At 43.0% G+C, this 13,706-nt stretch overlaps 1 protein-coding gene across 1 annotated transcript in view; it reads left to right on the top strand.

Annotated features, from left to right (window-relative positions):
• Window positions 1-13,706, top strand: part of CDH13 (cadherin 13) — a 1,028,720-nt gene that overhangs the window by 693,659 nt on the left and 321,355 nt on the right. The gene's annotated exons all lie outside the window — the stretch shown is intronic.

Below are 13,706 nucleotides of genomic sequence, written 5' to 3'. Positions count from 1 at the left end.
CCCCATTTTGTTATAATGAAATAATATGTCTTATGAGAATAAAAAGCTGAGGTGTGCTATATGAGTTTAGTGCTTTGAAGAAAAACTGCTTGTTCGGGACAGATTAGCAAAGCAGGAATTGTGCTGGACACCCCCTGGTTCTCAGTGATTCACCACTTTCTAGAATGGAGGTCCCACCATGGAAGTCCTTGGGCTGGGAGAAGGCAGCAGCCATGTTTGGTTTACCCAGGGCCTTTAAGCAGAATGTAAACATGGATACCTTTGAGTGGGTCGTGCAGACTACCACTGACTGTATCATTCACAGGCCACCTCACATAGGCCTGCATGGTCCCCAGAGGCATCTGACTCTGCATCCCTTGGTGAAGAGCATCAGAATGCCCCCTTCCCCCCCCAAAATGAGATCCGTAGATAATATTACTACCTACACATTTGAAAACAATTCTCAATATTATGCCATGACTTCAATATAAAGGAGAAGTAAAAGGAGAGTAATTTATGATAAAGTAATATTTTTTAAAATGTAAATGTTCAGGTATAACTACGCTGGAAGAAAATGCTGAAGTCAAATGTTTGCACCTACTTATAATGCATCAGCTTGGATTTAGAGTAGGTGGGGTGACTCAGAAACCATTCTGTAGAAGAGATACTGGGAAGGGAAGTGCAGAGGCAAAGATCGGCATTAGATAAAGCTAACGTGTTCAAGGCAGATTAAAATCACACCAAAAAATTTCTTGTTTATATACAGAATTATAAAGAACTTTTTACCTAGTTGAACACTGTGTGGGATCCTAAAAATCAAGCACAAAATGAGATAATCTTTTGTTGGGGTTACTGTTCTCCAAATTTCAGAACTTTTGGCATCTCTGGCTCTGCCCACTGAACGCTAATAGATTCCTCCACTGATTATAGCAACAGGTTTCCAAACTTCTCATCCTGGCTTTCATCCTGGCCTGTGCTACCTGCCTGACCTCATTTCTCACTTCCCCTAAAACATTAATCCATCCATCCATCCATCCATCCATCCATCCATCCATTCATTCATTATTCTTATAACAATGTCATTATATCCTTGTCTCAGTATCCTTATCAATGAGGATAAATAACTTCACAGGACTTAAGGATTACATGATCCATGTGAAATGCTTAGTTAACACAGGGCCTAGGCCAGTAAAAGCACTTGATAAAGGTTGTTCAAGCTCTTTCAGTGCTGAATGCATCATTTAGCACTGCTATTTTCTATTGTAGCATAATGTATATGGGCATGATTAAAATACATATCTATCTATATATATAAAAGCCTAACCAACCATGCAACTGGTAGCTATGATGCTCACTGACCACCAGGGGGAAGACACTCAATGCACAGATATGGAAACATGAACAGATTGATGAATCTCAGAGGGAAGAGGGGAGGGCAGGAAGAGATTAACCAAAGATCTTATATGCATACCAGAGGACCAGTGCATGGATTTGTGCACCAGCGGGGTCCCTCACCTGGCCTGCGGGGATCGGGCTGAAACCATCCTGGTGCACGGATTCATGCACCAGTGGGGTCCCTTGGCCTGGCCTGCAGGAATTGGGCTGAAACTGGCAGTCCAACATCCCTCAAGGGGTCCCAGATTACAAGAGGGCTCAGGTCAGGCCGAGGGACCACACTGGTGCACGTATGTATGTATATAATAGTATTTTACACATACATGTCAAATATTTCGTAGGAGTATATAGTGAAAAATCATGCCCAAATCCTCCTCAGTACCATCCCTAGGCAGTCACTGTGCATTGTGTCTTCCCAGAAATGTTTGTTTGGAAACAAGCATGTATATCCTTTCTGTGGTGTTTTTCTGATGATGGGCTTTCTCTACTGGTAGGTTCTACATCCTGCTTTTTCACCAACATGCCCTCATGGGCACTGTGTATGGATCTTCCTCATTCTCTTTAATGGCCACGTATATGGTAGTTCAGATGGAAATCGTGTTCTTTCACGGGATCATGAGGAAAGCATTCCAAGAACCACACATGGGAGATTGTGGTGTGCAAGGTTTACTTGAGAGGAAATAGATCCCTGGGTTTCCAGTGTCCCATATCCGTCCGTCCTGCCATGGAAAAAGCCCAACTGTGTCTTCAGCAAGGCCAAAACCAAGGCCAGTGTCCAGAGTCTCTGATTCATATTAAAGCTTAGTCCTTTGGAGCCTGCGTGGTCTGTTGCAGGTCCACTCAGCTGCTAGACTTGCATGATGCATGTGTTCTCATGTGAGTGAGAGAGCGTACACACGGGGCAAACATGGGTCACAAGAGAACTTCATTGCTAAGCTGGGTTTATATTATTTTGGGCTCAGTAAGAACCAGGAGCTTTTTCAAAAGAACCAATCAACTTCCCAAGCTTTCGCCAGCTTCCTATGGGTCCACCCCCTAGCCAATCATTCCTCTCCCAGGTTAGATTGACAGGCCTCGATGGTCAAGCATCTCCCCCTGTGCCATTTTGACTTCTATTGTACATGTGTTTACTGCCCCCTGCTCCCCCACAATCCTTATTGGGTTGGGGAAAGGAGAGAGTTAATCCTTGGCAGAGCAATGCTGTGATCCCCTAGAACAGTGGTCAGCAAACCACGGCTCGCGAGCCACATGCGGCTCTTTGGCCCCTTGAGTGTGGCTCTTCCACAAAATACCACACGCAGGCATGCACGTACAGTGCAATTGAAACTTCATGGCCCATGCGCAGAAGTTGGTTTTCGGCCTGAGTGAGTCTAGTTTGAAGAAGTGGTGTTAGAAGAAGTGGGGGTATGTTCGCTGAGGTCGACCCCTCAGATTGAGGACGTTTTTAGCAAAGGCCAGTTTAGGAGCACCCTAATTAAGTTAATAACAATGTACCTACCTATATAATTTAAGTTTAAAAAATTTGGCTCTCAAAAGAAATTTCAATCGTTGTACTGTTGATATTTGGCTCTGTTGACTAATGAGTTTGCCGACCACTGTCCTAGAATGTGGTGAAGCTGAAGCCTCCTGGTGAAGCAAACAACTCAGTGTCAGAGTCAGCTCCCCGTTCCTCGGGCTCAGTCTGATTCCCGCTACCTCCTCTCCCAGCATCTTGCTACCTATGCTAACAGATGAACCATAATTTAAGAAACACACTGGCTAGTTGTTGTTTTTATAATACAGAAATGGCAAAAGCAGAAAACAAAGTAACCCATTTTCTCTGGGTCCAGAAAAACCAGTTAACTTTTTTTAGCAAAAGAAGAAAAAATAGATGCCGATAATAAAAATGAAAAGGAGGCAGGAGGTGACAACACAATATAGGAAGTGAAAGTCTCCCTTCCTCTTCTAAACTCTCCATCCCCCTCTCCGAAAACACCACATTCTTTCAGAAAACAAGACAGGATGTGAATACACTAGCTGTGTAGCCTGGTTTACGCCCCCAACCCCTGCAGAGATGTGCACATCCTAATCCCTTAAACCTGTGGAGAAGTTACCTTAGATGAGAGAAGGGACTTGGAAATGTGATCGAGGATCTTGGTTTAGAGAGACTATCATGGTAGCCCCCATGTAATCACAAAGGTCCTTAAAAGAGGGGTGAGTGCAGGTGGCCAGGAGGAGAGCAGGTGCTGTGCTATGGCTGTGAAAATAGAGGGAGGGGATCACGTGCTGAAAAGTGCAGCAGCCTCCGAAGCTGGAAAAGGCAACGCAGATTCCCCTCTGGAGCCTCCAGGAAAGAAGGCAGCCCTGCCAACCCATTTCAGACTCTGACCTCCAGAACTGAGAGAGAAAAACTTGTGTCATCTTTGCCACGGAGTTTGTGGTCATTTGTTACAGCAGCCCTAGGAAACTAATACTCTAACAAATATTCATTTTTATTTGCATAAGGGCCATACTGTATGTACTCCATAGTTCTTTACTAAGAATATCTTGTTGCCTATTTTTCCTTTTTCTTTATATTTATTTATTTATTTTTATGATGATGATGATGAAAAACATATACAAATTTCCATCTTTTTTTCCCATCATAGTTCACATTCAATATTATTCTGTATTAGTTTCAGGTGCACAACATAGTGGTTAGACAATCATACACTTTACAGAATAGTCCCCTTAATATTTCAAGTACCCCCCTTGCCCATACATAGCTATTACAAAATTTTTTTTCCTTCATTGACTTTTCTCCGGCCACTCCCACCCCCCAGCAAATGCCCTCACTCCCTAGTGACTGTGTCCATTGGTTATGCTTATATGCATGCATACAAGTCCTTTGGTTGATCTCTTACCCCCCTTCCCCTGCCTTCCCTCTGAGGTTTGACAGTCAGTTGGTTGCTTTTCTCTCTCTGGATCTATTTTTGTTCATCAGTTTATGTTATTCACTATATTCCACAAATGAGTGAGATCGTGGTATTTATCTTTCTTCAATTGGCTCATTTCACTTAGCACGATGCTCTCCAGATCCATCCATGCTGTTGCAAATGGTAAAAGAGTAAAAGAGTTCCTACTTTTTTACAGCAGCATAGTATCCCATTGTTTATATGTACCACAGTTTTTTAATCCACTCATCTGCTGATGGGTACTTAGGCTGTTTCCAAATCTTAGCTATTGTAAATTGTGCTGCTATGAACATAGGGGTGCACGTATCCTTTCTGATTTCCTGGGATATATTCCTAGAAGTGGGATTACTCGGTCAAATAGGAGTTCCATTTTTAGTTTTTTGAGGAAACCCCATACTGCTCTCCACAGTGGCTGCACCAGTCTGCATTCCCACCAGCAGTGCACGAGGGTTCCATTTTCTCCACATCCTTGCGAGCACTTGTCGTTTGTTGATTTGTTGATGATAGCCATTCTGACAGGTGTGAGATGGTACCTCATTGTTGTTTTGATTTGCATCTCTCAGATGATTAGTGACTTTGAACATATTTTCATATGTCGGCCTTCTGTTTGTCCTCTTTCGGAAAGTGTCTATTTAGGTCCTTTGCCCATTCTTTGATTGGGTTGTTTATCTTCCTTTTATTAAGCTGTATGAGTTCCCTATAAATTTTGGAGATTAAACCCTTATCTGAGATAACATTGTTGTTGCCTAATTTTTCCCAGGCACATGGCTTTCTCTAAATTAAGTTTATAAGCATCTTGGAGACAGAAGCTGTGCTTGACATCGCATTGTGTTGTTTTTGGCTTCTCTCTCAGCAGGAGGAAACATAGCTGCTTAGTTAAAACTAAAAAAGGGTGCAGGCTCTACTGGTGTGGCTCAGTGGTTGAGCATCGACCTATGAACCAGGAAGTCACAGTTCAATTCCTGGTCAGGGCACATGCTGGGTTACGGGTTGATCAATGATTCTCTCTCATCATTGATGTTGCTATCTCTCTCTCTCTCCTCTCCTTTCCTCTCTGAAATCAATTCATATATATCAGATAAGGTTAGAGCAAGCAGCATTGGTGTCCTCCTGCTGAAGCCTTCAGCCTGCTTGGAGCTCAGCTGCAGCTGTGGTGGGCACCCTTCCCTCACCAGCATCTTCCCACTTAGTGTTTTTCCAGAGCCAAGGGCAGCTCAGAATCAGGGATTTTAATGTCCTCAGAGGTAGCTGCCAACCAGTGGGGGAGAGGGATTAGTGGATCAGTGTCCAGCCCTGTCCTTGGAAAGGCATCCTGAGATGCACTCTACCTGCTTCTTCATAGCTGACCAGGGGACGAGCCCCTTTCCCCCAGTGCAATGCAGCTCAGTAACACTTCTCTACAGGTGTTCCTCCTCCCTTATCTCTTTCTGCTCCCTCACTCTGCTTCTTGAGTCCACCCCTCAAATAAACCACCTGTGCCCAAGTTCTTGTTCAGACTTAGCTTGGGGGTGAAGGGTAGGCACCCTGGATTAAGACATAGCCTCAGCTTTGCCTTTTTTTTTCTATCTGAGGACACTTTATCAAGTCATTCTCCTAAATCTTCATTTTCTTATCTGTAAAGTGAAGATAACAGAATCTACCTCAATAGATCGTTATAAATTTGAAAAGAGATCATGTATATGAAGTGTCTGGCATATTATTAATAAGCTTCTATTGTTAAAACTATTAAATGTCTATTACAGGACAGTAATTGCTTTATAAAAAGTAAATTAATAAAATATATGAATCAAACTCCTCATAAAAGTTGAATTTCTAATATTGGTCTTGACCTTCAAAGCACTTTCCATCGCTTTTACCATGTTTACTCAACAGGTAATGTGAGCACCTACTATGTGCCAGGCTCTCCTAAGAGCAGGAATTCTGCACTGAACAAAGCAGACAAACACCACATCTTCATGGAACTCGGGTGCACGTGGGTTTGTTTAGCAAATGATATGTGTGCCCTGCAAGTACCAGGCAGAGAGAACACAGATGTTGCCTCCATCTCTGCCCTTCCTCTGCCCATTTATTTAAAGTAATCAAGCTGAAAACCTTGCTGTAGGTTTACTTATTTTACATGTTTAGTAGGCTCCTACTCTATGTCAGGCACTGTGTTAGACAACTCTTTATATAAAGATAAATTATTTGGCTCCTGAATGTAAGGAAATGTACAGGCTGCTATATTAGTTAAGGGAGGAGCTCTGCTCACCTTTTCTAGCTAGCTTACTGTGACTCTAACTCAGAAAAAAAATTCCTTCTAAACACTGGTTCTCAAAAAAAAAAAAGAAGAAGAAGTAGTGATTCATTAATCTCCTTAGCCTATAATTGCAAATTGTGTTTTCTCTCAAATGTACCTCAAAAGGAGGTAGGTGCCCATTAAGCAGTTCAGGGGAGTTTTATTTAAGCCGCAAATAAAATTAGTTTACTCATTTTTAATTTAATTCCTAGGAGGCATTTTGGAAGCCTTCCCTTCTCATTTGACCTAAAACCATTTCTTAAAATTATTGTTCTCCCAAAGTGAAGCCCTTTCCAGCATTATACATTCAGTCTTAAACTCATCTGTTTTCTTTTTTTGTAATTGACTTACAAATGCGTAATTGACTCACAGATGCATAATTGCTATGCCTGGCATTTTATAAGGGCAAAGTTTCTATTTGCTTCTTGATTTCTTTGGAGTTTTTCATTTTCCTAAGCCCTCTTCCAGCAACATTCCTAGCGATTCCTTGGGTCTTCTCCCATGAGTAGCACCATCCTGCTGGCATCTTAATAGAGAGACCATTTCTCTTCCCAGCAGCAGTGGCACCAAAAGAGTTGGCCAAATTTGGGACAATTTTCAGGGTCCTTATTTGCAACTAAATATGCACTTGGCATTGTTCTAACATATAGACAATTTTTTCATGAGTCATGTGACTATAACTTATCACTGTGGACATTGTTAGACTAATAAGTCATCTAAACAACAAAGAATTCTATATTTTCCATCGTCAAAACTGTGAGAAACTTGTCGGGTGAGTGTGGCTCAGTGGTTCAGCATTGACCTATGAAGCAGGAGGTCACAGTTTGATTCCCTGTCAGGGCACATGCCCAGGTTGTGGGCTCTATCCCCAAGAGGGGGTGTGCTGGAGGCAGCTGATTAATGTTTCTCTCTCACTCTCTCTCCTCCTCCCTCTCTTCTCCCCTCCCCCCTCCCTCTTCCTTCCTCTCTGAAATCAATAAAACATATTTTTTATAAATTATTTTTAAAAAACTGTGAGAACCCTAGGTACATACACATACAACCATACACTAAAGTAACTTTAGTCGAAGCAGAAAGAATGAAGCAGTTGTCATTTGAAAAGGCACTTGATAAAGTTAATGTTTAGTCAAGCAAACCTAGCAGTGGATGGTGGCTGCGCTTGCCGCCTTGTGTGGCTATAATTCATGTCTCTGGTGTATTTCTAGTGAAAAGAGCTATCTGGCAACAAGAAGCGTGAAAGAGGGCTAGAGAGAAAGGAATGCAAATGCTAAGCCAGAGTTAGGAGCACAAGGCTTCTTTACTTAACCCAGCTGTTTTTGCTAGGAAAATGGGTGATTGGTGCTTTAAGGGGCATGGCTGAGTCAGGGCTGGTGAGTGGGTGGAGGAGATCTTATTTTTGCTTTCTCTAGAAGAGAGGCAAAAGTTTTCAACAGAATTTGTTTTTTTGCAGAAACACTATTAGAAAGTGTGGGAATAGACAGTGACCGAAAGGCGGCCAATAACTGGTGATTATTCAGCCAGTTACTTCCATAAGAGACTGGAGAAAATCCTACCAGGAAACATAGAAGAGACTGTTAAAAAAAAAAAAAAAAAGGCTTCAGAGAGAGACGTGGGAGCTGGGCAGTTTATAGACCACTTCCCATCAGTGATCGATTAAGGGCTGCCCTCAGGAAGGTTAATTCCCCAGGCGCAGGGCTGTGACAAGGACGTAAAAAGCCCAGGTTGAGATGCATTCAGTTCACCCTTCCCTAGAGGCACCTGGTTGATGTGAGCAGATCTCAGTAAACACTGACTGAGTTTCACTATCGATCTTGATCCACCCACTCATCTACCCACCGCTTATGCTTCACAATGACTAAATTACCCACATACATTTCCTCAGCCCATTTCCTTCTTGAAAATAGCATCTCTCACACAGTGAAACTCCCTCCTTGATTATGTAGAATGTGACCACCAAGTCATTCATCTTTTCCCCAGAAGTAGGTTCTTGAGTGGTACAACCCGTGTCATGCCATTTCTCAACAAGACAGAAGGGATTTGACTCTTGGAATATCACCAATTCCAGGTTATTTAACTGGCTTCTTTTAAATCCTGACTTGGGTCTGCTTGCTTATCTGTGTTAATATGGAATTTCTGAACTATGAGCTAAGAAATGTTTCTGGACAATATTTAAAGCCTCCTTAAGCAGGTTAGTGGGGCTTATGTTCTGTCTGAACCAACTGTTATCAAAATGCATTTGACAATGGGCATGTGAGTGAGTTGGTGAAGGGGTCCCTCAGAGTTCCAAGCACAAATCCTGTTAACAGGTAATAAGATTATGAGCACAACCCTTGTAGAACATGTGGTTTTATCAGCCGCCAAAGTGAAGCACCGAGATGCCAAGTTGTTAATGGAATTCAGCATCTGTGTCTTCCGTGGGTTTCTAAGTAGACAAAGTTCATCGTCATCCAAATTATTCACAGAATCAAAGCTACATCCAAGTGTGGAGTGGGTATTTATTTGTGTTCTTTTCTACTCTTGAAAAGAAAAGCTTTTTTGCTTTCCAGCCCTTTTCTCTCTTATACTACAATTTCCTTCCATCTTCCGAAATGTTAGAAAATGAACCAAATATGAAAATTCATGTTGCATTTCAGAGTGTCTGACCACAGCCTACAGACCAAGATAATGCCAGACTAATCTCTGTGCTTAGCAGGATAAGGGCTATTGGCCAATGGTCTTTGAGAAAGGAGGAAAAAAACAGTATGCTGAATGCAACACAAACTCCCCCATTTTGCATGAGAGTCTTTTACAAGCTCTTGCTCTACATTGCAGTCATAGGACCTTCTCTTTTTCTTCTATTATGTCTTTGTGAGTTGCTTTTAAATATGCCCCATTTATATATACTGCTCTTAGAAATTCTTTTTTTATTCTCCATTGAACTTCTTTGAAGAGTATTACGAAAAGAATTCAACTTACTTAATCACATTCAAGCAACCAAGTCATTGGCAGTTTACTGCCAACATTTAGTCTGTTTACTTGTGGAACTCAGTAACAGAATTCAGTACCCGCCAACTACTGCCCAGTTCAGTCACCAAATCACAATGATAATGAGCTACAGGCATTGAAGCATCAGGATTGGAGCAGCCACTGATGGTCTAATCCATCTTTTCATCTATTAATGCTCCCAGTCTTCCCAGATACACAGTATGGAAACTCGTGCCTGTGCCTGATGGCTTTTTCTCTCCCCCATCCAATGGTCACTTGGTTCTTGCTGATCCAGTCATAGCAGTGGGGACTCGCACCGTGCCCTCCTTTAGCATCCATCCAGACACATCGGGCTCTGTCCACTGTTGAGAGGTGCTCAGCACACTCCAACTTCTGGAGCTTCACCCAGGTGCTCCTTAACCTGAAACTGATGTCTGCGAGCTGAGTCTTTCTATTCCATTCTCACCTCAAATATCACTTCCTTTGAGAGGTCTTTTCTGGTGACCCCTCCTAAATAAGCATCACACTGGCTGCATTCTGCTCCAACTCCTGCTGCATCGTCTCCATGGCATTTGCCAGCAGCTGAAGGAACCTCATTTGTATGACCATTGCCTGATTGAACGCTGCCCCCCAGCGCTGGCCTGAGCGCCCCATGGCTGCAGAGGCAGAGGGCCTAGCACACAGCAAGTGCTCAACAATACCTGACTGAGTATATTTGTAAGTAAAATATGGAGACACGTTGACAATTCCTGTGGCACTTAGCACATGCTCCTCTTAAATGTGATGTATCAAGTAGCCTAGGATACTGCAGATTCCATTTTTATCCCTTTGTATTGTTGGTACTTGTCACGGTGTTTCACATATAGTAGGTGCTCAAATAAATATACAAGTTAGTGGATGGTGTGATCATGGAAAGAAATCATGTAGAAGGGAAAGAAACTAACATGTATGGTGTATCTCATATGCATGCTGACATCTGCTTTCTCATTTAATTCCCATGACAAGTCCACATAGTAGATAGAGGTCTCCCCACCTTATGGATGAGAAACCCGGGCCTGCGATCACAGCACTTAAGGAGCAATTAGGGGGTCCAAACCCACGTTCTCAGCAGTGCTCCCCCACACTGCTCACGGTGCATGAAAAGCGGGGTTTCTGCAGGTGTCTGTGAAGGAGGCAGAGGGCAATGGGTAAAGCCACAAGCTCATGGCCCCAGTAATGAGCCCTTTAGAAAGAGCTCAGTGCACATGCGCAGTCCTGAGTCTCCTTTTCACACCATACGGCTGCCTGCAAACAGTGTTGGGAGGAAGACAGATCACCACTATATCACATTGATGGAGCCACCTTAGGATGGGAGGCAGGTCAACCATCTGTACTGTGGTTCCCTGAAGGAGGAAGGCCCCAGGGGACAGGGCTGGGATGTACAGGCTGCTCAAAACACTCATCACCCATGGTTCTTACTTGCTATGAAGCCATGCACTGCCTTGAAATTTCATGAATGCAGAACAATCGTGCACATAAGCCACGCATTTATGGTTTCAGGGCATCCGCGAACCCTGGGGAGGAAGTGCAGCTTAGAAAGCCCTCAGTACTATAGACAACGGGGATCTATACTAATAAAAGGGTAATATGCTAATTAGACTGGATAGACTGGACATCTTCCAGACATCCTTCCGGACAAAGCCACAGTAGTGGGGGGCCGAGGCAGAGATGGTTAGGGGCGATCAGGCAGGCATGGGAGAGTGGTTAGGGGTGATCAGGCAGGCAGGCAGAGTGGTTAGGGGCGATCAGGCAGGCAGGCAGGGAGCAGTTAGGAGCCAGCAGTCCTGGATTGCAAGAAGGATGTCCGACTGCCGGTTTAGGCCCGATTCCTGGGCAGTCGGACATCCCCTGAGGGGTCCTGGATTGGAGAGGGTGCCGGCTGGGCTGAGGGGACCCCCCATGCGTGAATTTTGTGCACTGGGCCTCTAGTGGTTACATAAAAGAAGCTGTAGTTCACATGAACCTTTTTAAAGAAATTTAACTGTTAAAAAACCAACAGATACATTTCAAAACTAAAGAATCACTTATAAGCCTGTCATCTAATATAGTGACTGTTTTTCCTCATTTCATTATTGACATTTTATTCCACTTGCACATACAATTCTACATTTGGCTTCTTTTACTTAACACATCATAGCATTAAACAGTTGTGATGGCATTTCACAATCAGTATTTAATTGGGTGAATGTTAGCATAATGTTATAATATTCAAATGTGGAAGCTCTGGTCTCTGTCTTACCTAGAATTATTTTAGAACCTATTAAATTTTATAATGTGCATTCTTCCAGCTACAGGTCCCCCATAAAATGGCTTCAGATCTCATAATCAATGATATTTTAAAACAGCACATAAGTGGATTTGGCTTTAATGTGATCACTGCCTCAGGCCCTAATAAAAACAGAATTTTCCCCAATTATTACCAGGCACTCCTCCTCCACACTACATCATAGTAAGACTGGCTTTCATTCCTCACGAGGCAACTAATCAGCCCTTTGCCAAGCGTGCTTTATAAATGGAATGGAATAAATTTCACTGTGTCATGTGGTAATGTTCCCCAACTAGAGATTGGGGTATAATGATCTTGGGGAAAGTCACGACAAGGGTATTAAAACATATGAAACTTACAGAGAAATGGTGACCATATAAACAGGCTTCAACCTCCCCCACCTCAGAGCAGCCCTCCCTCCCCTGTCCACGCATCCACCTGCTTCCTTCTCTTTCTGTTCTTTGAAAACTTAGGACGAGTTGGCAATTCACTTTCCTAAAAAAATACTTGTATCCCATCCTGCTATGGTTTTGAGAAAGTACTTTCCAGGAACTTACCAAAAAGATCCTAATTGCTAAATTCAACAGCCACTTCGCTTATTTGTTTTGACATCACACAAGAGCAAGTCTATCTTTTGAGCATCATCCTTGTTTGACCTGTCCTCACTCAGCTCACCTGCACCTCAGTTTCCCTTGCTAGACCTTATTCTTCCATGCATAAGTATCCCCCAACTTTGAGCTAGTAACGCTTTCTTTTCTCTGTAGGTAGGAATCTCATGCCCCCAGATTGAGCTCTATCATCCACACTGATGCCTCCCAAAGGAACCATTTTAAGCTCTGACCTCTCTCCTCAGTGTCCAGATTTGAATTTCCACCTTCCTATCAGCATCTCCACACCGATGTCCGTGAGGCACTGCTGATCGCTTGAAAAGAGATGCAGATAAAAGCACAGATGCTGGAGTCAGACTGCCTGGGTTTGAATCCTGGCTCTGCCACCAACTAGCTGTGTGTCTTCAGGCCTCCTAATTAATCTCTCTGTGTCTCAGTTTCCTGATCACTAAAAATAATATAAAAATAATGCAGTACTTGCCTTATGTGATCCTCATAGGATTCTTCTTATTAGTTATGCTAATAAGAATAATATGCTAACATATGCAGCTCTTTAGAACAGAGCCCGCACATATTAAATACTCTTGAAGTGTTGGCCATAATAAAATGTAGTATTTTTTACCCATAATGTTATATTAGTTCACCTTTCCTAAGTAATATCTAAGTGCTTCACGTGGATTATTTTATTTATCTTTAAAACAATCCTATGAGACAGCTGCTATTATTATTCTCATTTTACAGACAAGGAAACAGAGGCCCAGAGAGGCTAATTAATTAACTCAAGGACACACAGCTTTCTCAAGGCCACATAATAAGTGGTGGGGCTGTGATTTGAACTGAGGCGGTCTGACTTTAGACCCACATTTCTGACTGCTTCACTATGCTACCTTCTCTGCTCAATCAAAAGGTTGAAATCAACTTAATTTCTTCTCCTTTAAAATGCCACCCTCTCCTATTTTCTCTCCCTTCCCAAGACCACCTTCATGCCCCTGCCAGTCAGCATGTGCTGCACCGGAATATTTCCCTCTTCTTTTCCCCATTCTACTCTCACTATCACTGGCCAGTGGAGCCCTCTTCTCTAGCGTAGCCTCCTGTCGCACCAGATTTACCCTGTCCTTGCTCTCCCTCCTTTACAATTCATCTTTCTCCCTGACACCGCAGTTACCAGTTGGCAAAAGAGAGAGAGAGAGGAACAGAGGGAGGGAGAGAGGGGCTTCCGCTTTATGACATTAAGGTAAAAAGGTTGC

This window comes from Myotis myotis, unplaced genomic scaffold (genome assembly GCF_014108235.1).
Source record: "Myotis myotis isolate mMyoMyo1 unplaced genomic scaffold, mMyoMyo1.p scaffold_m19_p_19, whole genome shotgun sequence".
Lineage (NCBI taxonomy): Eukaryota > Metazoa > Chordata > Mammalia > Chiroptera > Vespertilionidae > Myotis > Myotis myotis.
This window is presented reverse-complemented; position numbering and strand designations above follow the sequence as displayed.